This window comes from Cervus elaphus, chromosome X (assembly GCF_910594005.1).
Source record: "Cervus elaphus chromosome X, mCerEla1.1, whole genome shotgun sequence".
In the NCBI taxonomy this organism is placed as follows: Eukaryota; Metazoa; Chordata; class Mammalia; order Artiodactyla; family Cervidae; genus Cervus; species Cervus elaphus.
In genome coordinates this window covers 114,775,611-114,799,870 of record NC_057848.1, presented here as the reverse complement: position 1 = coordinate 114,799,870, position 24,260 = coordinate 114,775,611, and the positions used below count along the sequence as shown (strand labels likewise).

At 38.9% G+C, this 24,260-nt stretch overlaps 1 protein-coding gene and 1 long non-coding RNA gene across 3 annotated transcripts in view; one reads left to right on the top strand and one right to left on the bottom strand.

Moving 5' to 3' along the window:
• LOC122689264 overlaps window positions 1-14,783 on the bottom strand; it is a 322,723-nt gene extending 307,940 nt beyond the window's left edge. Inside the window, exon 1 of the long non-coding RNA XR_006339782.1 lies at window positions 14,738-14,783. This is a non-coding gene — a long non-coding RNA (uncharacterized LOC122689264). The remainder of the gene's footprint in view (window positions 1-14,737) is intronic.
• AR (androgen receptor) overlaps window positions 1-24,260 on the top strand; it is a 191,121-nt gene that overhangs the window by 65,798 nt on the left and 101,063 nt on the right. The gene's annotated exons all lie outside the window — the stretch shown is intronic.

The following is a 24,260-nucleotide window of genomic DNA, read 5'->3' as shown; positions in this document are numbered from 1 at the left end:
CAGGTGGCCTAAGTATTGGAGTTTCAGCTTCAGCATCAGTCCTTCCAATGAATATTCAGGACTGATTTCCTCTAGGATGGACTGGTTGGATCTCCTTGCAGTCCAAGGGGCTCTCAAGACTCTCAAGATTCTTCTCCGACACCACAGTTCAAAAGCATCAATTCTTCTGCGCTCAGCTTTCTTTCTAGTCCAACTCTCACATCCATACATGACCAGTGGAAAAACCATAGCCTTGGCTAGATGTCTGGACTTTTGTTGACAAAGTAATGTCTCTGCTTTTAAATATGCTGTCTAGGTTGGTCATAACTTTCCTTCCAAGGAGTAAGCGTCTTTTAATTTCATGGCTGCAGTCACCATCTGCAGTGATTTTGGAGCCCCCCCAAAATAAAGTCAGCCACTGTTTCCACTGTTTCCCCATCTATTTGCCATGAAGTGATGAGACCAGATGCCATGATCTTAGTTTTATGAATATTGAGTTTTAAGCCAACTTTTTCACTCTCTTCCTTCACTGTCATCAAGAGGCTCTTTAGTTCTTCTTCACTTTCTGTTATAAGGGTGGTGTCATCTGCATATCTAAAGTTATTGATATTTCTCCTGGAAACCTTGATTCCAGCTTGTGCTTCATCCAGCCCAGCGTTTCTCATGATGTACTCTGCATATAAGTTAAATAAGCATGGTGACAATATACAGCCTTGACGTACTCCTTTTCGTATTTGGAACCAGTCTGTTGTTCCATGTCCAGTTCTAACTGTTGCTTCCTGACCTGCATACATGTTTCTCAAGAGGCAGGTCAGGTGGTCTGGTATTTCCATCCCTTTCAGAATTTTCCACAGTTTATTGTGATCCACACAGTCAAAAGCTTTGGCATAGTCAGTAAAGTAGAAATAGATGTTTCTTTGGAACTCTCTTGCTTTTTCGATGATCCAGCAGATGGTGGCAATTTGATCTCTGGTTCCTCTGCCTTTTTTATGTGTATGCATATGCACTGCTTCTGGGAGTGAAAGTGGGCAGCAGATGAGGCAAGGCCACTGCAGTGAAATCTGAGTCATCAGCACTTATCTGCTCTATGGAGAGGCCTTAAAAATTTGGATCAGTTCACTGGGCTTCACCCCATTATAAACAGTCATATAGGATGACTCAGTTTCAAAATGCCTGAAGGTTATTTTTGGAATCCACATTTATTTGTTTTGAGTCTGTTCTAAAGATTTGCTAATTCTCTGCTTGACACATGGCATGTATAGCCTGATCCGTTGGGAAATAGGTAGCACTTATAGGATAAGGCCTTGGGAGACTTCCCAGATAAAATAGTCTATTGAAGGATTTGTAACATATGATCCCAGTACTGCCTATATGGTCTCCTGTGTGCCTGTGGCAAATGCAGATTCTTGGGCTCACCTTCAGTCTTAATGAGGCTCAGAAATCAACATTTGTAACATACACATGTCTGTTTTCAGTAAACATAAAAATTATTTGTTTTATTTATTCTGTTTTGTTGTTTGAAATCTCCAAATAAATTAGTCATTGTGCCAGAATAATCAAAGCAATTACGATACCAAATATGTTTTTCTGAATGACACCTTCTCCCAGAGATTTTGATATATCTCCCTGCATCTGTCCTGTTTGATAATTAAAGTCTAGACCATTTACTTAAAGAATGAGAGTAGGATCCCCTACTGCTGTTAAAAATTCTTTCTTGATTCTCAACAAATTATGTGTGACTAACAGTAGATCGAATTAACCTTAATGTTAGCATATTCAACCACTGCCTGAAAAAATTTGGTCCTGACTTTAAAAGAAACTAAAAAAAGAAAAAAAATTCTTCTTTACATTTTTCTTTTCTTCTGTGAAATTTTTATACTTGTTCAGTTGCTGAGTCGTGTCCAACTCTTTATGATCCCATGGACTGCAGCATCCCTGTCCTTCACTATCTCAGAGTTTGCTCAAACTCATGTCTACTGAATTTGTGATGCCATCCAACAATCTCATCTTCTATCATTGCTTTCTCCTCCTGCCCTCAATCTTTCCTGGCATCATGGTCTTTTCCAGTGAGTTAGCTCTCCACATCAGGTAGCCAAAGTATTCAAAGAGATCAATTTTTATACTACTCGTTGAATAATTGTCACTGCGAGTCACCATTGTCTGCTTTCAGAGAAAGAGGCTTGACCTGGTGATGGTAACCATACCATGTTCTCTGAACATTCTTTGCAAGGTTGATTGTCATGGCCTCTTTAGAATGGTCTCCTTCACTTTAGTTCCTCAGGGACCAGTGTGGATAAGGGAATTTTATGGGTTGGAACTGGTTAAGTAAAATCCTGAAATAATTAGGATAGGAGCTGTTTCTTTCGGATTGAGTTAGGTAAGAATCTCAGTGCACTGGGAAGCACCAAGGCCTCAGCCTCAGGCATTCCCAAAGGATTCTTCTGGTGACCTGTATTATACGGGACACTGTTGGAATTGCCTGTTAATTTTAAGGGAAGATGTATGCTGAGTTTTGGTATGACTCACCCTGTTTGCTTGGATGGTTTCACTTTCACCGTGGACAGATAGACTCTCCATAGGGCCAATTTGTTGTACATTTGTGTTCATTCCACCTTGGAGCCTTCTTTATAAGAAAGCATTTGTGGAGTGATTTGATGCTTTGTTTTACAACCACTCCGCAGGCTGAAAAACGGTAACCTGGCCTCTTTATTTGTCTAAGAAAATCACTTTTTCTCCTTCTTGTCTTCATTGGCTGCCAAGTGGCAGAAGAATAACTCAAGAAAGCCTTACGATTTTCTTCCATCTGTCTGTCTTGAGACCATTCAGGAATTGTGCAGGAACTCCAAATCTAAAGTTTATCGGTTTGTATTTGCCCCAACTGGACATGTGATTTTCTGTTTTGTTTTTTTTTTCAGATAGCATAACTGACAGATAATTGGTACTCCTTCACTGAGGTGAATTAATCCAATGAGCTTGCTTGCCATGTAACAGGCACCTGTGCTAGGCATTCTCTTAAGGGAGATGAGACAAATTTCTGTCCTCTCCGTTTTTTCAGTCTGACAGCGTACACAAACATAATAAACAAATGGCTCCTTTTTAAAAATGTCATAGTGTATGTGGATATAACATACTGAAAATGTGATTAATTCTTAGGGAAAGAGTGATAATGGTATGTTTTCAGAGGGGGTCAAGTTGAGGGAAGAAGGGTACTCTAGACAGAAACTAGCAGAGAATCATGCTAGTACATTGAGTTTGAGGGAATGGCAAATAGTTCAGTGTTTCATAAGCAGAGTGCTGGTAGTTATTAAGTTATAAGGGGCTTTGGATGTCATCATGAAGGTTTTTAATTTGTCATGTGGACACAGTCTCAGAAGGACTTAAAATAATTTGTTACTTAATGCAAAAAATAATATTGAACAATTCTTATGTACAAGACACTGCATGAAGTGAATATTGCCTTCTCAGACATTAGTTTTCTCCACTGAAGTTGGGTTGTTTTTCGTTTGCATGTCTTTAGAAAGATTTTAAGTAGAAATGTGACCCTGAGAATTTACACTTTAGAAAGATAACAGTGGTGAAACTAGAGGTAGTGAGGTCATTCAGGAAGCTACTGCCTACACTAGCCTGTATATGGGCAGAAAAAGATGGGCAGTATGTATTTTTGGGTGGTTCTAGAGATTTCAAATACATAAAATTTGAATAAAACAGTTCAGGCATATAGTTAACACATATGAATACAAAGAAACTACATGGTGTTTTTGAAAAAACTTGAAACTTGGAATTGGAATATTAGAGTTGAAGCCCTGACACTATTGCATAACTCCTTGTGAATCCCTAGGAATCTTGCTCTTCTTCTTTGAAGTCTCCTTAACTATAAAATGAGAGTTTGAAATTTGCTAGCTACTTCCTAGGGTTATGGGGAACAACTGAGATAATACACGTGAAAGAGTGTACTTTACAAATATTGGTTATTGAGGTAACTGTTACTAAATATACTGGATACTGTGCCTAGCTCACAGAACTGTTAGGAGCATCAAATGGAATAATGGATTTGAAAGCACTTGGTTAACTTTAAGTGTGATTCAAATGTTAAGAATCGATGAGAATAATAAAAGAAAGCAACACATTCTACATCCAGATGTTCTGTCTCCACTGTGACTCATGTAATCATTCAGAACTGTGCAGATGAATCTCCACTTAATGTTCACAGGTTGGATCTCACGTGTAACAGAATCAAATGGGATCAAAAGATTCTATGCATTAGCTTATCTCCTGTCAAAGTTTGGTTCTGAGATTAACAGAGCACCTATTCTACATGGGCTGTCACAGACATTGTGCTCACATTCAGTTACCTTACCCATGTGCATGCTAAATTTGGGTACAGGCCCTCATGTCCAGAAATTTCAAGTTTCCTTATATTCAAATTGATCAGATACAAATCATCAAGTTTTGTGCATAGCAAGGCCACAGGTTTTTCAACAGATAGCAATCACCATTGAAACCAGGCATAATCTGGAAATCCAGTTTCATATTGCTTGTGATCAGTGGAAATACCTTACCAAGCAAACCACACCATGGTGTGCTGTTTCCAGTGGAATTAACAGTCACATGGAAATTCTGCCTTTATCTATGAGATTGCAGATAGAGGGGGAAAACCAGAGCAGCTTCCACCTTTACTTTTAAAATTCTTAGATAAAGACACTTTCAAACTCTTCTATCCCACTGTTCATTTGACCAAGTCAATTACCTGCAGTAATTCTCTCTCCATTCTCTTTTATTTTAATTTCATTGGAACTTAAGTTACTCTGGCTTTTGGTTCTCCTTATTGTTCAGTTGCTAAGTCATGTCCAACTCTTTGTGACCCCATTGACTGCAGCACACCAGGCTTCCCTGTCCTTTATATCTCCCTGAGTTTGCTCAAACTCACATTCACTGAGTCGATGGTGCCATCCAACCGCCTCATCCTCTCTGCACTCTTCTCCTCTTGCCCTCAATCTTTCCCAGCAACAGGGTCTTTTCCAATGAGCCAGTTCTTTGCATCAGGTGGCCAAAGTATTGGAGCATCAGCTTCAGCATTAGTCCTTCTAATGAACATTCAAGGTTGATTTCCTTCAGGATTGACTGGTTTGATATCCTTGCTGTCCAAGGGACTCTCAAGAGTCTTCTCCAGTACCACAGTTCAAAAGACTCAATTCTTTGGCACTCAGCCTTCCTTATGGTCCAACTCTCACATCTGTACATGACTACTGGGAAAATCATAGCTTTGTCTGTATGGACCTTTGTTGACAAAGTGATGTCTCTGCTTTTTTTTTTTTTTTTTTTGCCAACTGAATTAGCCTCTTTTATTTACTTATTTTTTAAATATTTATTTTTATTGGAGAATAATTGCTTTATCATGTTGTGTTACTTTCTGCTGTACAACAAAGTGAATCAGCCGTTATGTGTACATATATTCTCTCCCTCTTGAACCTCATTTCCATCCACCCACCCCCATTCCACAGATGGCTAACAAACACATGAAAAGATGCTCAACATCGCTCATTATCAGAGAAATGCAAATCAAAACCACAATGAGGTACCATTACACGCCAGTCAGGATGGCTGCTATCCAAAAGTCTACAAGCAATAAATGCTGGAGAGGGTGTGGAGAAAAGGGAACCCTCTTACACTGTTGGTGGGAATGCAAACTAGTACAGCTGCTACGGAGAACATTGTGGAGATTTCTTAAAAAACTGGAATTAGAACTGCCATATGGCCCAGCAATCCCACTTCTGGGCATACACACTGAGGAAACCAGATCTGAAAGAGACACGTGCACCCCAATGTTCATCGCAGCACTGTTTATAATAGCCAGGACATGGAAGCAACCTAGATGCCCATCAGCAGACAAATGGATAAGGAAACTGTGGTACATGTCTCTGCTTTTTAATACACTGTCTAGGTTTGTCATAGTTTTTCTTCCAAGGAGCAAGCGCCTTTTAATTTCATAGCTGCAGTCACCATCTGCAGTGATTTTGGAGCCCAAGAAAAGAAAGTCTGTCACTGTTTCCAATGTTTCCCCATCTATGTGCCTTGAAATGATGGGACTGGATACCATGATGTTTGTTTTTTGAATATTGAGTTTTAAGCCAACTTTTTCACTCTACAGTTTGACCTTCATCAGGAGACTCTTTATTTCCCCTTCACTTTCTTCCGTTAGAGTGGTATCATCTGTGTACTTGAGATTGTTGATATTTCTCCTGGCAGTCTTGAAACCAGCTTGTGATTCATCCAGTCCAGCATCCCGCATGATATACTCTGCATGGAAGTTAAATAAGCAGGGTGACAATAGGCAGTCTTAATTGTGCTCCTTTCCCAATTTGGAACCAGTCCATTGTTTCACGTTTGGTTCTAACTGTTGTTTCTTGACCTGCATACAGGTTTCTCAGGAGACAGGTAAGTAAGGTAATCTGATATTCCCATCTCCTGAAGAATTTTCCACAGTTTGTTGTGATTCACACAGTCAAAGGCTTTAGCATAGTTAATGAAGCAGAAGTAGATGTTTTTCTGGAATTCCCTTGCTTTTTCTATGATCCAGTGGATGTTGGTCATTTGAGCTCCAATTCCTCTGTTTTTTCTAAATCCAGCTGGTACATCTGGAATTTCTTGATTCACATACCATTGAAGTCTAGCTTGAAGGATTTTGAGCATTACCTTGCTAGCATGTGAAATGAGGGCAATTTTATGGTAGTTTGAACATTCCCTGGTGTTGCCCTTTGAGTTTTCTATATTTGCCAACATACTGAATGCAGTGTTTAACAGCATCATCTTTATGATTTTAAATAGTTCAGCTGGAATTCTATCACCTCCACTAGCTTTGTTTGTAGTAGTGTTCCTAAGGTCCACTTGACTTCACACTCCCATTTGACTTTCATTGATCATGTCATCATGTCATATTTTCAAACTGTTACTTTTGAGGACAAGACATTGCGAAGAGCATGACTGTTTGTCTCTTTACTCTTGGCAAAGAAAATTAGATCATTTAAAGAGATACTCTATCTCTTTAAATAGAGATATTTAAAGAGATATCTGAATTGGTTGGCTGAATTGATGAGACAGTATTAGTGAATCTAATGCATATTCAAGGATTTTGAACCATAAGAGTTGAAATTCCAGGCTGTAGTGTAATTTTTAAAAAAGGTTTAAAATGGAAAAATAATCAAAGAAAACTAAAAACAGGTAAAAGTTGTCACTAGTTACCTAATCACCCTATTAAAATTATCTTTCATGTTTATACAAACATTTAACCTTTATAATTTTGTGTATTTATCAATGTAACCTATGTTTCTATATCTGGTTTATATAAAACATATTTTTGTCATGGTTTAATTCTTTTTTTTTAAATTTTTTAATTTTTTTTCATTTATTTTTATTAGTTGGAGGCTGATTACTTTACAATATTGTAGTGGTTTTTGTCATACATTGACATGAATCAATTTAATTCTTTTGTATTTTGTCTTTTAAAATTTCAGTTCCACAATCTCATTAGCCAAAAATCAAGGGCTCAATAGTGTCTTAGATACTGTTTTGGACTGTGCAGATATATAACATTTCAATCAACAGAGAAAGTTCTATAGGGGAATATGTGTTGCCAATGTTTAGTCACTAAGTCATGTCCAACTCTTTTGTGACCCCATGGACTGTAACCTGCCAGGATCCTCTCTCCATGGGACTTCCCAGGCAAGAATACTGGAGTGGGTTACCATTCCCTTCTCCAGAGGATCTTCCCAACCCAGGGATCAAACCTGTGTCTCCTGCATTGGCAGGTGGATACTTTACCACTGAGTGACCAGGGAAGACCATAGGGAAGTATGAAAAGTGAAGTCGCTCAGCTGTGTCTGATTCTTTGCTACCCTATGGACTGTAGCCCACCAGGCTCTTCCATCCATGGGATTTTCCAGGCAAGAATACTGGAGTGGTTTGCCATTTCCTACTCCAGGGGGTCTTCCCAACCCAAGGATTGAACCCAGGTCTCCCACACTGCAGGCAGACTATTTACCAGCTGAACCACCAGGGAAGTACAGCCATAGAGTAAATGTGCTGTAATATGCTAAACCATTTTTCTATTATTGAATATCTACCCGCCAGAGATGCTTGGAGGGCTCAAACAAACCTTGTGCACACCAGGACCCAGAGACCCCACAGAGAATGAGCCAGAACTGTGTCTGAGTGTCTCCTGCAGAGGTACGGGCCAGCAGTGGATTCATGCAGGGGCAGGGGCTCTGGGTGCTGTAGACTTGGGTATGGCATAAGCCATTAATCCCACCATAGAGCCACCAGAACTTACATAGGACTGATGAAACAGACTCTTGGAGGGCACAAACAAAAGCTTGTGTGCACCAGGACCCAAAAGAAAGGAGCAGTGACACCACAAGAGACTGACCCAAACTTGCCTGTGAGTGTCCAGGAGTCTCTGGCGGAGGCGTAGGTCAGCGGAGGCCTGCTGCAGGTTGGGGGCCCTGAGTGCAGCAGTGCCTGCATGGGACCTTTTGAAGGAGGTTGACATTATCTTCATTACCTCCACCATAGTTTGGCCTCAGGTCAAACAACAGGGAGGGAACACAGCCAGGCCCATCAACAGAAAATTGGATTAAAGATTTACTGAGCATGGTCCTGCCCATCACAACAAGAACCAATTCCCCTATCAGTCAGTCTCTCCCATCAGGAAGCTTCCATAATCCTCTTAACTTTCTCCATCAGAGGGCAGAAAGAATGAAAACCACAGTCACAGAAAACTAACCAATCTGATCACATGGAACACAGCCTTCTTTAACTCAATGAAAGTATGAGCCATGCTGTGTAGGGCCACCCAAGATGGATGGGTCATGGTGGAGAATTCTGACAAAACGTGGTCCACTGGAGAAGGGAATGGCAAACCACTTCAGTATTCTTGCCTTGAGAACAACCCCATGAACTGTATGAAAAGGCAAAAAGATAGGACAATGAAAGGTGAAATCTCCAGGTTAGTAGGTGCCTAATATGATACTGGAGATGAGTGGAGAAATAACTCCAGAATGAATGAAGAACTGGAGCCAAACCAAAAATAACATCCAGTTGTGGATGTGACTGGTGATGGAAGTGAAGTCCGAGGCTATAAAGAGCAATATTGCATAGGAAACTGGACTGTTAGGTCCATAAATCAAGGCAAATTGGAAGTGGTCAAACAGGAGATGGCACGAGTGAACATTGACATTTTAGGAATCAGCTAACTAAAATGGACTGGGATAGGTGAATTTGACTCAGATGACCATATTGCTACCATGGGCGAGAACCCCTTAGAAGAAATGGAGTAGCCATCATAGTCAACAAAAGAGTCTGAAATGCAGTACTTGGATGCAATCTCAAAAAAGATAGATTGATCTCTATTTGTTTCTAAGGCAAACCATTCAAATCACAGTATTCCAAGTCTATGCCCTGACCAGTAATGCTGAAGAAGCTGAAGTTGAACAGTTCTATGAAGACCTACAAGACCTTCTAAAACTAACACCCCAAAAAGATATCCTTTTTTTTTTTTAATTTTTTTATTAGTTGGAGGCTAATTACTTCACAACATTTCAATGGGTTTTGTCATACATTGACATGAATCAGCCATAGATTTACACTTATTCCCCATCCCGATCCCCCCTCCCATCTCCCTCTCCACCTGATTCCTCTGGGTCTTCCCAGTGCACCAGGCCGGAGCACTTGTCTCATGCATCCCACCTGGGCTGGTGATCTGTTTCACCATAGATAGTATACATGTTGTTCTTTTGAAACATCCCACCCTCACCTTCTCCCACAGAGTTCAAAAGTCTGTTCTGTATTTCTGTGTCTCTTTTTCTGTTTTGCATATAGGGTTATCGTTACCATCTTTCTAAATTCCATATATATGTGTTAGTATGCTGTAATGTTCTTTATCTTTCTGGCTTACTTCACTCTGTATAAGGGGCTCCAGTTTCATCCATCTCATTAGGACTGGTTCAAATGAATTCTCCAAAAAGATATCCTTTTCATTATAGGGGAATGGAATGCAAAAGTAGGAAGTCAAGAGCTACCTGGAGTAACAGGCAAATTTGGCCTTGGAGTACAAAATGAAGCAGAACAAAGGCTAGCAGAGTTTTCCCAAGAGAATGCACTGGTCTTGGCAAACACCCTCTTCCACCAACACAAGAGAAGACTGTACACACAGACCCCACCAGAATGTCAATACTGAAATCAGATTGATTATATTCTTTGCAGCCAAAGATGGAGAATCTCTATAGTCAGCAAAAATAAGACTGGGAGCTGACTGTCGCTCAGATCATGAACTCCTTATTGGCAAATTCAAACTCTAATTGAAGTAGGGAAAACCACTAGACCATTCAGGGATGCCCTAAATCAAATCCCTTAGGATTATACAGTGAAAGTGATAAAGGGATTCAAGGGATTAGATCTGATAGACAGAGTCCCTGAAGAACTATGGACAGAGGTTCCTGATATTGTACCAGAGGCAGGGATCAAGATCATCCCCAAGAAAAAGAAATGCAAAAAGGCAAAATGGTTGTCTGAGGAAGCCTTACGAATAGCTGAGAAAAGAAGAGAAGGGCAAGGCAAAGGAGAAAAGGAAAGATATACCCACTTGAATGCAGAGTTCCAAAGAAGAGCAAGGAGAGATAAGAAAGCCTTCTTTAGTGATCAACACAAAGAAATAGAGGAAAACAAGAGAATGGAAAGACTATAGATGTCTTCAAGAAAGTTAGAGATACCAAGGGAATATTTCATGCAAAGATGGGCACAATAAATGACAGAAATGGTGTGGACCTAACAGAGAAACAGAAAATATTAATAGGAGGTGGAAAGAATACACAGAAGAACTGTACAAAAAAGATCTTCATGACCCAGATAACCATGATGGTGTCATCACTCACCAAGCCAACACCTTAAGAAGCATCACTATGAACAAAACTAATGCAGGTGATGGAATTCCAGTTGAGCTATTTCAAATCCTGAAAGATGATGCTGTAAATGTGCTACACTCAATATGCCAGCAAATTTGGAAAACTCAGTGGCCACAGGACTGGAAAAGGTCCGTTTTCATTCCAATCCCTAAGAAAGGCAATCCCAAAGAATGCTCAAACTACCACACAATTGCACTCATCTCACACACTAGTAAAGTAATGCTCAAAATTCTCCAAGCCAGGCTTCAGCAATACGTGAACCGAGAACTTCCAGATGTTCAAGCTGGATTTCGAAAAGGTAAAGGAACCAGAGATCAAATTGCCAACATCTGTTGGATCATTGAAAAAGCAAGAGAATACCAGAAAAACATCTACTTCTGCTTTATTGACTACGCCAAAGCCATTGACTGTGAGGCTCACAAGAAACTCTTGAAAATTCTTCAAGAGATGGGAATACCAGACCACCTTACCTTCCTCCTGAGAAATCTCTATGCATGTCAAGAAGCAACAGTTAGAATTGGTCATGGAACAACAGACTGGTTCTCAGTCAGGAAAGGAGTACATCAAGGCTATATGTTGTCACCCTGCTTATTTAACTTCTATGCAGAGTACATCATGGGGAATGCTGTGCTGGATGAAGCACAGGCTGGACTCAAGATTGCTGGGAGAAATATTAATAACCTCAGATACGCAGATGACACCACCTGTATGGTAGAAAGTGTAGAGGAACTAAACAGCCTCTTGATGATAGTGAAGGAGGAGAGTGAAAAAGGTGGCTTAAAACTCAGCATTCAAAAAACTAAGATCATGGCATCTGTTCCCAACACTTCATGGCAAACAGATGATGAAACAATGGAAACAGTGATAGACTTTATTTTTTTGGGCTCCAAAATCAATGCAGATGGTGAGTGAAGCCTTGATATTAAAATACACTTGCTCCTTGGAAGGAAAGCTATGACAAACCTATACAGTATATTAAAAAGCAGATTGATTACTTTGCCAACAAAAGTCCCATCTAGTCAAAGCTGTGGTTTTTCCAGTAGTTATGAATAGATGTGAGATTTGGACTGTAAATAAAGCTGAATGGCGAAAAATTGAAGCTTTTGAACTGTTGTCTTGGAGAAGACTCTTGAGAGTTTCTTGGACTGTGTGGATATCAAAGCAGGTAATCCTAAAGGGAATCAGTCCTGCAGATTCATTGGAAGGATTGATGCTGAAGCTGAGACTCCAATATTTGGCCACATGATTCAAAGAACTGACTCACTGGAAAAGACCCTGTGGCTGGGAAAGATTGAAGGCAGGAGGAGAAGGGGATGACAGAGGATCAGGTGGTTGGATGGCATCATCGACTTGATGGACAAGAGTTTGTGCAAGCTCCAGGAGTTGGTGATGGACAGGGAAGCCTGGTGTGCTGCAGTCCATGTGGTCGCATGGAGTTGGACAAAACTGAGCAACTGAACTAAAGAATTTGAATAAACATTTCTTCAGAGAAGATATACTAATGAAAAATGCTCTACATTACTAGACATTAGGAAATGAAAATCAAGATCATAATGAAATATCACTTGACATCCACTAGGATGGCAGTAATAGTCATAATTATAATTATAATCATATGGAAAATAAGAAGTTGTTGTTCAGTCACAAAGTCATGTCTGACTCTACGACCTAATGAACTGCAGCATGCTAGGCTTCCCTGTCCTTCACTATTTCCCTCAGTCTGCTCAAACTCATGTCCATTGAGTCAATAATGCCATCCAACCATCCCATCCTCTGTCACCTCCTTCTCCTCTTGCCTTCAATCTTTCCCAGTGTCAGGGGCTTTTTCCAATGAGTCAGCTCGTCGCATCAGGTTGCCAAAGTATTAGAGCTTCAGCTTCAACATCATTCCTTCCAACAAATAGTCAGTGTTGATTTCCTCTAGGATTGACTGGTTTGATCTCATTGTTGCCCAAAGGACTGTCAAGAGTTTTCTCCAGCACCACAGTTCAAAACCATCACTTCTTTGGCACTCAGCTTTCTATAAGGCCCATCTCTCACATGACTACTGGTAAAACCATAGCTTTGACTATATAGATCTTTGTCAGCAAAGTGATGTCTCTGCTTTTTAGTACACTGTCTAATTTTATCATAGCTTTTTTTCCCAAGGAGCAAGCATCTTTTAATTTCATGGCTACAGTCCCAATCCTTAGTGATTTTGGAGACTAAGATAATGACATCTTACACTATTTCCACTTTTCCCCCATCTATTTGCCATGAAGTGATGGGACGGCATGCCATGATCTTTGTTTTTTGCATGTTGAGTTTTAAGCCAGCCTTTTCCCTCTCCTCTTTCACCTTCCTCAAAAGGCTCTTTAGTTCCTCTTCACTTTCTGCCACTAAAGTGGTATCATCTGCATATCTTACATAGTTGCTGTTTTTCCCGGCAATCTTGATTCCAGCTTGAGCTTCATCCAGCCTGACATTTCACATGATGTTTTCTGCATAGAAGTTAAATAAGCTGGGTGACAATATACAGCCTTGATGTACTCCATTCCCAGTTTGAACCAGTCTGTAGTTTCATGTCCAGTTATAACTGTTGCTTCTTGTCCTGCATACAGCTTTCCCAGGAGGCAGTTAAGGTGGTCTGGTATTCTCATCTCTTTAAGAATATTCCACAGTTTGCTGTGATCCACATAGTCTAAGGCTTTAGTGTAGTCAGTGAAGCAGAATTTGGTGTTTTTCTGGAATTCTCTTATTTTTCCTATGATCCAGCAATTGTTGGCAGTTTGACTTCTGTCTGGTCCCTGTGTCTTTTCTAAATTCAGCTTGTACATCTGGAAATTCTTGATTCACACACTGATGAAAGCTGGCTTGAAGGATTTTGAGCATAATCTTGCTGGCATGTGAAATGAGTCCAGTTGTATGGTAATTTGGACGTTCTTTGACATTGCCTTTCTTTGGTATTGGAATGAAACTGACCATTTCCAGTCCTGTGGCCATTGCTGAATTTTCCAATTTTGCTGACATATTGAGTACAACACTTTAATAGCATCATCCTTTAAAATTTGAAATAGCTCAGCTGGAATTCCCATCACCTCCACTAGCTTTGTTCGTAGTAATGCTTCCTAAGGCCCACTTTACTACACACTCCAGGATGTCTGGCTCTAGGTGATTGACTACACCATTATGGTTATCTTGGCCATTAAGAGTTTTTTTGTACAGATCTGTGTATTCTTGCCACCTCTTCTTAATCTCTTCTGTTTCTGTTAGGTTTTTGCCATTTTTGTCCTTTATTGTGCCCATCTTTGAAAGAAATGTTCCCTTGGTATCTCCAGTTTTCTTGAAGCGATCTCTAGTCTTTCCAGTTCTATTGTTTCCCTCTGTTTCTTTGCACTTTTCACTTAAGAAGATTTTCTTTTCTCTTCTTGCTATTCTCTGGAACTGGAGCTGCAGAGTTGGACACAACTGAGCGACTAAGCACAGCACACACTGCATTCAGTTGGGTACATCTTTCCCTTTCTCCTTTCCCTTCGCGTCTGTAAAGTATTGCAGCTTTTTTGGAATACATTCTGGAAATTTCTCAAAAAATTAATAAACATGACAATTCACTCTTGGATATACACCTACAAGTACATAGGAATTTCATTCTTTGGTATATATCAAGAGAACTGAAAGCATATTTCCACTCAAAAACTTGTACATGTTCTTAGCAGGTTTATTACTTTTAGTTAAAAAGTAGAGATGACTCAAATGATCAACTAATGAATATAGATAAAATGTGATATATCCATTTAATATAATATTACTCATCCATATAAAACAATGAAGTATTGATATTTGTTAAAACTTGATGAACCTTGACAACATTAACTTAAGGAAACAAGTTATGAATAGCTACAGATTATATGGTTTCATTTATCTGAAATATCTGGAATGTGCCAATCCATCAAGCCATAAAGATTTAAAGGGTCTTTGATGAGGGGATGATGGGGAATGATTGCTAATGGGTATAGGTTTTGTTTTGGGGTGATGAAAGCATTCTGGAATTAGATGGTGGTGATATTTGCACAACTCTGTAAATGTGTTAAAAACCATTGAACTCTATACTTTAAATGTGTGAAATTCATGGCATGTATATTTCAGTGAAACTGTTAAAATGACTGTGTTCCTACCTCTCCCCATACCATGTTTTTATTGCATCATTCTGTGTTGTTCTCACTTACGAATTTTTTCAAGTGACATTTTACTATTTGCCAATGATAGCCTCAAAAGACAAGGTCTGCAGCCTGATCCTTTCTGTTTCCTTGACTCATAGGATTCAGTTGCAACCTTTTGAATGGATATGAAGACTTTGATAAAGACAGTGAGTTATAGCAAGTATAAAATATGGCAATTTTGGTATATATACAATGGATAAACAATAAGGTCCTGTGGGAATAGCATGGGTAACTATATTTGATATATTGTGATAAACTGTAATGGAAAACGAAATGAAAAAGAATATATATATATATATATATATATGTATAACTGAGTCATTCTGCTATATAGTAGTAATTAACATAACATTGTAATTCAACTAAACTTCAATAAAAAATAAAATTTAAAAGAATGTGGAAGTTTTGTTATCTATATGTAAATCTATAAGATATCAGTTCTATGGTAGAGGGGCTAATTTCAGGAAATGTGCTTTCTCCATTAGCATAAATGAAATTCAGCATAACTTATATTAAAACTGTCAATTTTTATTACATTTTATAAAAGTATGCTTTTTTACCCTTCTAAACCCCAAGCAATATCTTTCATATTTTTTCAATTCTAACAACTACCCCTAGCTTATCAAGGAATAAAAATTGAGTTTCAAGATATAATTACATTTACTTTGAACAATGGCATGCAGATGGAATTAGTGTAAGTCTTTCAAAATATCTGAACATCAGTGACTACTTGATGCCAAGCTTTATTTTGGACTTGTGTGGTACAATGAAGGAATAGTCAAATAAATTTAGCTGCTACTTCTTGCTGTGTTTCTTCCAAGTTGTAGGACCTTAGGCAAGTTACTATGTCTCAGTGTGCTTTGGTTTCCTCTTCTATCATCTCTACCATACAGTGTTGTAGAAAGGATGCTTATGATGATTGATATGAAAGCACTGAAAACATCTGCTGCACATAGATGATGGTGACAATGATGACAGTGGAGGCTTATTTTGTTAATGCATATTACATGCCTGCCATTGTGCAGAACACCTAACATGGATTAGTTTACTTTATCCACACAACAATCAGGTGGGTAGACATTGATATCCCATTTCATACATGGGAAACTGTCCTTACTCAATATGTATGACTATAGGTATCACAGTGCTAGAATATGGTGAATGCTAAGCAAGATATTGGCTTCTTTTTTTCCATGAGTATTTTTTTTGAGCTGTTTTTTAAAATTAATTTATTTATTTTAATTGGAGGCTAATCTAATTACTTTACAATATTATGGTGGTTTTTGCCATACATTGACCTGAATCAGCCATAGGTACATATGTCTGCCATCCCAAAACCTCATCCCACCTCCCTCCCCATCCCATCCCTCTGGGTTGTCCCAGTGCACTGGCTTTGAGTGCCCTGTTTCATGCATCAAACTTGGACTGATGATCTATTTCATATATGGTAATATACATGTTTCAATGCTATTCTCTCAAATCATCCCACCCTCGCCTTTCCCCACAGAGTCCAAAAGTCTGTTCTTTATATCTGTGTCTCTTTTGCTGTCTCACATATAGGGTCATTGTTAACAACTTTCTAAATTCCATATATATGTGTTAAGATACAGTATTAGTGTTTTTCTTTCTGGCTTACTTCACTCTGTATAATAGGCTCCAGTTTCATCCACCTCGTTAGAACTGATTCAAATGTGTTCTTTTTAATAGCTAAGTAATATTCCATTGTGTATATATATCACAATTTTCTTATCCATTCATCTGCTGATGGACATCTAGGTTGCTTCCATGTCCTACCTATTGTAAACAGTGCTGTGATGAGCATTGGGGTACACGTGTCTCTTTCTATTCTGGTTTCCTCAGTGTGTAGGACCAAGAATGGGATTTCTGGGTCATATGACAGTTCTATGTCCAGTATTTTAAGGAATCTCCACACTATTCTCCATAGTGGCTGTACTAGTTTGCATTCCCACCAACAGTGTAAGAGGGTTCCCTTTTCTCCACACCCTCTCCAGCATTTATTGTTTGCAGACATTTTGATAACAGCCATTCTTACCAGCGTGAAATGGTACCCCATTGTGGTTTTGATTTGCATTTCTCTGATAATGAGGGATATTGAGCATTTTTTCATGTGTTTGTAAGCCATCTGTATGTCTTTTATGGAGAAATGTCTGTTTAGTTCCTTGGCCCATTTTTTGATTGGGTCATTTATTTTTCTGGAATTGAGCTGCAGGAGTTGCTTATATATTTTTGAGAGTAATTCTTTGTCAGATGCTTTGTTTGCTTATTATTTTCTCCCACTCTGAAGGTTGTCTTTTCACCTTGCTTGTAGTTTCCTTCATTGTGCAAAAACTTTTAAGTTTAATTAGGTCCTATTTGTTTATTTTTGCTTTTATTTCCATTTCTCTGGGAGGTGGGTCATAGAGGGTCTTGCTGTGATTTATGTCTGGGTGTTTTGCATATGTTTTCCTCTAAGAGTTTTATAGTTTCTGGTCTTACATTTAGATAATTAATACATTTTGAGTTTATTTTTGTGTATGGTGTTAGAAAGTGTTCTAGTTTCATTCTTTTACAAGTGGTTGACCAGTTTTCCCAGCACCACTTGTTAAAGAGGTTGTCTTTTCTCCATTGTATATTCTTGCCTCCTTTGTCAAAGATAAGGTGTCCAGAGGTGCATGGATTTGTTTCTGGGCTTTCTATTTTGTTCCATTGTTCTATATTTTTGTCTTTGTGCCAGTACCATACTGTCTTGATGACTGTAGCTTTGTAGCAGAGACCGAAGCCAGGCAGGTTGATTCCTCCAGTTCCATTCCTCTTTTTCAAGATGGTTTTGGCCATTCAAGGTATTTTGTATTTCTATACAAATTGTGAAATTATTTGTTCTATTTCTGTGAAAAATACTGTTGGTAGCTTGATAGGGATTGCATTGAATCTATAGATTGCTCTGGGTAGTATATTCATTTTCAGTCTATTGATTCTTCCAACCCATGAACACGGTATATTTCTCCATCTATTTGTGTCCTCTTTTATTTCTTTCACCAATATTTTATAGTTTTATATATATAGGTCTTTTGTTTCTTTAGGTAGATTTATTCCTAAGTATTTTATTCTATTTGTTGCAATGGTGAATGGGATTGTTTCCTTAATTTCTCTTTCTGTTTTCTCATTGTTAGTGTATAAGAATGCAAGGGGTTTCTGTGTAGTAATTTTATATCGTGAAACTTTACTATATTCATCGATTAGCCCTAGTAATTTTCTGATGGTGGTGTCTTTAGGGTTTTTTATGTAGAGGATCATGTCATCTGCAAACAGTGAGAATTTTACTTCTTCTTTTCCAATCTGGATTCCTTTTATTTATTTATTTTTCTTCTCTGATAGCTGTGGCTTAAACTTCCAAAACAATGTCTAATAGTAGTGGTGAGAGTGGGCACCCTTGTCTTGTTCCTGACTTTAAGGGAAATGCTTTCAATTTTTCACCGCTGCAGATAATGTTTGCTGTGTGTTTGTCATATAAGGCTTTTATTATGTTCAGGTATGTTCCTTCTATGCCTGCTTTCTGGAGAGTTTTTATCATAAATGGACATTGGATTTTGTCGAAGGCTTTCTCTGCATCTATTGTGATAATCATATGGTTTTTAGCCTTCCATTTGTTAATGTGGTGTATCACATTGATTGATTTGTGAATACTGAAGAATCAGTGCATCCCTGGGATGAAGCCTACTTGGTCATGAGGTATGATCTTTATAATATATTGTTGGATTCTGTTTGCTAGAATTTTGTTAAGGATTTTTGCATGTATGTTCTTCAGTGATATTGGCCTGTAGTTTTCTTTTTTGTACTATCTTTGGTTTTGGTATTAGGGTGATGGTAGCCTCATAGAAGGAAAGGGCAACCCATTCCAGTATTCTTGCCTGGAGAATCCCAGGGACAGAGGAGCCTGGTGGGCTGCCATCTATGGGGTTGCACAGAGTTGGACACGACTGAGGCGACTTAGCAGCAGCAGCAGCATCAGCAGCCTCATAGAGTGAGTTTGGGAGTTTACATTCCTCTGCAATTTTCTGGGAGAGTTTGAGCAAGACAGGTGTTAGCTCTTCTCTAAATTTTAGGTATAATTCACCTGTGAAGCCATCTGGTCCTGGGCTTTTGTTTGTTGGAAGATTTTTTATTATAGTTTTGATTTCTGTGCTTTTCCCACTCTCCATCTAAGTCAGTTGCAGATGCTGAGAGACCACTCTGTTTTTATGTGTGTATAGCACAATCGTCTAGGCAAGTTGTGACTAGAATATTTAATGAAAGTCCCAGGCAGCCTGGTATTACTTAGCCCTATCAAAGGTCCCCAGGCCACTCTAGTCCTCATTGGCTAGAATATTATCCTTTTCAGCATTCAAAATGTGCAGAAAGCAAGAACCATCACATTTCAGATCTACTGTTTCTTCATCATGTAGGAAGTACAGAAAACAAACTTTATCTCTCCAGGGCTAAGAGAAGAAGAAAATCATATCACCACCCTGTCCTAATGACTTCTTAGAGGATGCAGTTAATTTTCAACTAACCTGATGATGTTTATTGTAGCATGATGTTCCCTTCTCTTTCCTCTCTTTCCTATGTATCTCCTTGCCATGGCTGTTTGTTTCTGGGAGAAAACAACTGAAACTTGCTTTCAGGTGAAAGTTGAGGGTAGTTTAGCTTCTTTGCCAGGGATATACAAACCTAGGTTTCTAAAAGCTGTGTTAATGTATTTTTCATTTGTTTGTGCTCTTATTCATCCATCCGTAGATCCAGTAAATATTTGATAAACAATATAAGAGCCAAGTCATGGGAACAGAAGAGTGAGCAAAGCAGAGTTTCTTCTACTCTCAAGGAACTGATAGAGATAAAGTGAACCATCATATACCCTGGTACTGTTTTGAAGGCTAAGTGTCTGGTGTTCTCAATCTTATGATCAAAAAACATCTAGCCCAAGTTTCATCCTCCTTCAGAGATAGAGCATTATTAAACCAAGTACTCAAGAGTTAGTCATTTAGAGATGGAATCATGGAGGATTAGAAAACTAGTGCCAGGATTGAGGCAGCAGAAAGGAATGAGCATGGAACATACAGTCAGAAGTTATTGTGCCTAAGCCCAGCTCTCCTGTTCACTGGCTAAGACATTTAGTTTCTTTGCTCTTTTTGCTCATCTGGAGAATGAAGTTAATGAAAATCTCTCCATATCAGGGGTATTGGGAGATAAAATAAAATACTTCTTAGTCACTCTGTATCCACATACCCTGCTGCACTTATCAATACCTGAAATTATTTTGTGATTCTTTATATACTTGTCCATGTACCTCTCCTAAAATGGAAGCCTTCAAAAGGCAGTCAGTGACTTTGTCTGACTTGTTCATCACTATATACCTAGTCAGATTGTGCATGGTAGATGCTGGTTTATGGTAGATACTGAATACATTTTTATTGACAAAATTAATGACAATGAATGTGAAGATATTTTTGCATTTATTAAATGCTATACATGTAATCATTGTTAAAAATCTCTAGTCCAACCACCACGTTTTATAGATCTCCAAAGACAATTGGGTATATAAGAGAGAGAGTGTTGGATTAAGAATCAAAACCAGAGTTCAAATTACAATCCTGCTACTTTCTAGCTGTTCCACTTCAGACAAGTTACTTAACCTCCCCAAACTTCCCTTAACTCTTTCATTTTCCTCACTGAATGGCTATGCGGATATCATAAGACAATGCCTGTGCTTTGCGTACTTAACATGCTCTGCAAATACAGGTTTATTTAAGATGAGAAAACTGAGAATCAGGAAAAAGGTAACCGATCCAAAATCATGCAATAAGTTAGTGTCAGAATTTATAATGAAATCTCAGGCTCCCAACTCCTATTCTATTATACTGAGGCAGATTCATGAGTAGAAACAGTGGAGGAAAGTAGATAGTGGTCAGAGATAAGGAAAAGCAGGGTCTGTCTGACTGACTCTTTGTCTCTTCATTGTAATTGAAAAGTGGAACTTATAAGGTAATGTGTGAGAGACCACATGATTATTCTGCAGAACAGAAAGCTTGTTCATCAAGATTAACTCTTTATCTATGTTTATCTAACAATGATAGTTCCATCAGCTCTTTACCACTTCACTTTAACCTAGTTCAAAAAGATACTAAGACTGACACATTTTCTTTCTCAGGTTTTACCCTAGATTACATTTCATTTAGCTTGTGTTTACCTGTAATATAGCAAAAGAATAAGGCAAGGTAAGAGTATGTAGAGATACCAAGGGAAGATTTCATGCAAAGATGGGCACAATACAGGATAGAAATGGTATGGACCTAACAGAGGCATAAGATATTAAGAAGAAGTGGCAAGAATACACAGAAGAACTATACAAAAAAGATCTTCATGACCCAGATAATCAAGATGGTGTGATTACTGACCTAGAGCCAGACATCCTGGAATGTGAAGGCAAGTGGCCTTAGGAAGCATCACTACAAACCAAGCTAATGGAGGTGATGTCATTCAAGTTGAGCTATTTCAAATCCTAAACGAAGATGCTGTGAAACTGCTGCACTCAATATTCCAGCAACTTTGGAAAATGCAGCAGTGGTCACAGGACTGGAAAAGGCCTGTTTTCATCCCAATCCCAAGAAAGCAATGCCAAAGAATGCTCAAACTACCACACAATTGCACTCATCTCACACACTAGCAACATAATGCTCAAAATTCTCCAAGCCAGGCTTCAACAGTACGTGAACAATGAATGTCCAGATGTTCAAGCTAGATTTAGAAAAGGCAGCAGAACCAGTGATCAAAGTGCCAACATCTGTGGGATCATCGGAAAAGCAAGAGAGTTCCAGAAAAACAACTACTTCTGCTTTATTGACTATGCCAAAGCCTTTGACTGTGTGGATTACAACAATTAGAAAATTCTTCAAGAGATGAGAATACTAGACCACCCGACCTGTCTCCCGAGAAATCTCTATGCAGGTCAAGAAGAAACAGTTGGAACTGGACATGGAACAACAGACTGGTTCCAAATTGGGAAAGGAGTACATCAAGGCTGTATGTTGTCACCTTGCTTATTTAACTTATATGCAGAGTACATCATGAGAAATGCTGGAATGGATGAAGCACAAGGTGGAATCAAGACTGCCAGGAGAAATATCAGCAACCTCAGATATGCAGATGACACCACCCTTATGGCAGAAAGCAAAGAAAAATTAAAGAGCCTCTTGATGAAAGTGAAAGAGGAGCGTGAAAAAGTTGGCTTAAAGCTCAACATCCAGAAAACTAAGATCATGGCATCTGGTCCCATCAATTCATGGCAAATAGATGGGGAAACAATGGAAACAGTGAGAGACTTTAATTTTGGGGGCTCCAAAATCACTGCAAATGGTGACTGCAGCCATGAAATTAAAAGACACTTGCTCCTTGGAAGAAAAGTTGTGACCAAGCTAGATAGTATATTAAAAAGCAGAGACATTACTTTGCCAAAAAAGGTCCATCTAGTCAAAGCTATGGTTTTTCCAGTAGTCATGTATGGTTGTGAGAGTTGGAGTATAAAGAAAGCTGAGCGCCAAAGAATTGATGCTTTTCAAATGTGGTGTTTGTGAAGACTCTTGAGAGTCCTTTGAACAGTAAGGAGATACAACTCGTCCATCCTAAAGGAAGTCGGTCCTGAATAGTCATTGGGAGGACTAATGGTGAAGCTGAAACTCCAGTACTTTGGCCACCTGATGTAAAGAACTGACTCATTTGCAAAGACCCTGATGCTGGGAAAGATTGAAGGTGGGAGGAGACAGGGATGACAGAGGTTGAGATGGTTGGATGGCATCACTGGCTCAATGGACATGAATTTGAGTAATCTCTGGGAGTTGTTGATGGACAGGGAAGCCTGGAGTGCTGGAGTCCATGGGGTCACAAAGAGTTGGACATGACTGAGCAACTGAACTGAACTGAACTGACTAAAGAGTATGTAACATTTGCTATTTTTATTGGGGACAAAGGAAAAAGTAATCTGAGAGATTTAGATTAGATATGGGGAAGTTTATGGCTAGGATGTGAACTGTGTACTGTGATCAAATTGATACTATGAAATCCTTGGTATATTTTAAAGAGCTTTTAATTCATCTGATATAGGCCATGTGCTCAGATTATAGCCTGCTAGGCTCCTTTGTCCATGGGATATTCCCACCAAGAATACTGGAGTGGGTTGCTATTTTCTTCTTCACTGATACAGGTTAACAGTGTCTTAATTAGAACTCAAAAGTTGTTCAGGGTCCATCTTGGCCTTCAAATTAACATGCTACTTGAAAGGCAACATTGGTGGTTTTCAAACTTTGGTCTTTGGCCAAAAAATAAGTGGAACAGCAAAGAAAGAGGGAAGAGAGTTAATTAGGAAATTCTCAGGCAGCATCTGGGCTGGATCCTGAAAATTCATCAATGAAGGCCATATGAAGAATGGGAAAAACATACATAAATGGATTCTTTGTGGTATAAAACATTACAGATGTTATGAAAGCTGTAATAAGTTGGGGACATGATCGTATTCCATATGAGGGATGCAGGATCATGAAGGGGTTCATAAAGTAGGTGATGTCCTCTTGAGCCACACCTGAGATGTGGCAAGGGAGAGAGATGGTTGGGGGCAGGATAAGGTCATTCCAGATAGAGGGAATGGTAATGTAAGCAAAGACACTGGGGTGTCAAACGGCAGGTTAGATTGGAGAACTGAAATAAGGTAGTACTTTTGGGAGGTCATTTGGATAGTGTTGTGGAAGTGGTGAAAGAAAGAGCTAAAAATAAGCCTTGAATACCAAGCTAGTGCTTTGAATTTGTATGCTGTAGGATAAGCACTTTTCAGTGCCTACCCAAGAAGATTGCTTAAGCATTTAATAAAATTATAAACCCTTAGGTCTTACCTGTAGCTGCAGATTCAGAAGACTCTGGGCTAAGTAGGGGTGGGACAAAATCTCTGTAAAGTTGTCCCTCACTATCCACAGAGGAATGGTTCCAGAGCTTCTGTGCATCCGATGCTCAAGTCCCTTATATAAAATGGCATAGTATTTGCATATAACCTATGCACATCCTTCAGTATACTTTAAATCACCTCTAGATTACTTATAATACCTAA